The sequence below is a fragment of the Pan troglodytes genome, chromosome 8 (genome assembly GCF_028858775.2).
Source record: "Pan troglodytes isolate AG18354 chromosome 8, NHGRI_mPanTro3-v2.0_pri, whole genome shotgun sequence".
NCBI lineage: Eukaryota > Metazoa > Chordata > Mammalia > Primates > Hominidae > Pan > Pan troglodytes.
Genome location: NC_072406.2, coordinates 38,648,514 through 38,651,079, shown reverse-complemented (window position 1 = coordinate 38,651,079; position 2,566 = coordinate 38,648,514). Strand labels below are relative to the sequence as shown.

Below are 2,566 nucleotides of genomic sequence, written 5' to 3'. Positions count from 1 at the left end.
TACTTAGTTTCTTTATATAGGAATTTTCAAACAAATGTAAATTGGAGGCATGTACACTGCAGTAGGTAATGGCTGTATCAGTCAACACTTAGCCTTAGTTGTCACCACAATGTTTTACCCCAGTACCATGCCTATCCTTGTGGGCCAAAAACACAGATAGAGTCTAGAAGAATGCACAAAGCAGCTTTTCACCAAGGGTTAAGTTTCCATTCTACTTGCTAACCCACAGAGAATGCATAGAAGGTGGAGATTAGAGAGTGACTTCTACACTCCATTCAGCAGATTCCAGGTTTCTCGATGGCCATGAAGAGTCTTCGATCTAGAGCCTCAAGGTTACTAAATTGCCACTTTTCAAGGTTCCTATTCTTGCTTTCTCCTCCATGCTGCAGTCTTTAATTCCTTTGGTCTTCCCAGTTTTTCCCAGATTCTGCCCATTTGGTCTCTGGAAGGGGTTGTCAGTCACTCAGCTCCATGGGTTTTAATGCTAGGTGGAGTCATAGTGAAGTTTCTATAACATAATCAGACTTATTATTCCAAGGCCAAGACTGATCTACTTTTATCAGTTAGAACTCCTTAGATTGCAAGTGACAGAAAGCCCAAGCCAAGGGACTTGGGTCAAGTTTGTCCTCAAGCACTCGCTTGTCCTTTCAGCTTCTAGTATGTCCTTGCCCTCATCTACTCAGGCTTTCCTACCAATTGCTGGCTGGCTATTCTATAGTGACTTCAGGTTCAACATCAGACACAGAGACAACAGCCTTGCACAGACTTCTCCACCAGCAACATAGTTTCGTAAAAATCTAACCCCTATAACAAATCCTTTAATCTATATTACTTCTAGTGGTTCTACTTTGCTGACTAATAATATGCCTTTACATAATACATTCCAAGGTCTTGGAAAAGTCTATGCACATTGCATTCATCTGTTCTTGCACTGCCATAAAGAAATACCTGAGACTGAGTAATTTATAAAGAAAAGATGTTTAATTGGTTCACAGTTCTGTAGGTTATACAGGAAGTATGGCAGCATCTGCTTCTTGGGAGGCCTTAGGAAACTTACAATTATGGCAGAAGGTGAAGGGGAAGCAGGCACATCTTACATGGCCAGAGCAGGAGCAAGAAGAGGTGGAGTGGCAGGCTAGGCAGGTGACACAGAATTTTAAACAACCAGATCTTGTGAGAACTCTGTCATGAGAACAGCACCCAAGGGATGGTGCTAAACCATATATGAAGGGTCCACCCCCATGATCCAGTAACCTTCCACCAGGCCCCACCTCCAACACTGGGGATTATAGGGACACAAGATTTGGTGGGGACACAGATACAAACCATATCACACATATACTCTGTCTGCCACTCTCTTGATTAAAAATTGCAATCTAGTTTAGACAGTCGGTCTTAGTAATAGTGAGTATTCTCTTTTTATATTTTATTGAAATCATTAGACAAATAATTATAAAGCTTGAGTCACTATTTAATATGTCATGAGCATTATTCATGCCTTTGCACAGTCTTTATAACCATAATTTTAAAAAGGCTTGACAATATTTGAGTGGATGCTCTGTAATTTCATTTTTCACTTTTCTATTGTTGGCGCTGTAGGTTTTTTCCAATACTTTACGGTTATGAATAATGATCTGAGGTGCTGCTTCATGCATATAATTTTTCCATATTTTTGGAACATTTGGTTAGTCTATAATTTCATAAATTGAGCATAAAGGTGTGTAAAAGGTATGAACCTTTGTATTGCTTTTGATTCATATTGTTTAATTGCTTTCAAAAGGACTAGGACAATTACAATCCCATTAGTAATTGGTAATACCCTTGCCAGCTTTGATTGTCCAGCTTGGACTGAGTTGTACATTCACCTGACTGTGATGAAGCAGCTGGTCCTGCAGCTCGAGCAGTGGAGTTTCCGAGTCTATGGAGTTTTTCTTGTTGATCCTCAGTTCATGGTGGAGTCACTCAAGTGTATTTCTGGCATCTTGGCAGTCCTGAGTGCCATGCTCTCTCTAGAAATTCCGCAAGTTAACATCGTGATCAAAATGTAGCTGCAGAGTAAAAAAGCTAAAAAGGAAACTGAAAGTTTCTAGATCTAGACATGGATTCCTTATTTGATGATTCTACAAGTGGCTTAAGAAGCAAAAAATTCAAAAAAGTAACTAAAGTATGTGGGCTGATGACTGCAGCATAGTTCTCTTCTTACCTTATGATCAGTCAGAAGAAGAAAGTATGAACATTGTATTATAGCATATTGATTTAGCCATTCAATGTGGAGAAGATTCAACATTTAAATAACCAAAGGAATATGAAAATGAATCTTCTTCTATGTTTGAGGAATATTTTCAAGAACACCAGGATGAATGAAGAGTTTACTAAGGAGTAACTGTCTATACGTGAAGAGCTTGTGGCCAAACCGGCAGAATACTCTTCGGAGAATGCAGTAGTAGAAAGCTGCATATTCTAATGAAAAAAAAAGTACATGTTTTTTTTTTTTTTTTAATCAGCAGCATGCCTGAATCAAGTTTTGAATTATTCTGAAACTGCTGCTGCTTCACGTGGAAACTTG

At 38.9% G+C, this 2,566-nt stretch overlaps 1 pseudogene; it reads left to right on the top strand.

Moving 5' to 3' along the window:
* The first annotated feature begins 1,730 nt into the window (after nucleotides 1-1,730).
* Nucleotides 1,731-2,364, top strand: LOC100609107 (GPN-loop GTPase 3-like; annotated as a pseudogene).
* The last annotated feature ends 202 nt before the right edge of the window (nucleotides 2,365-2,566 follow it).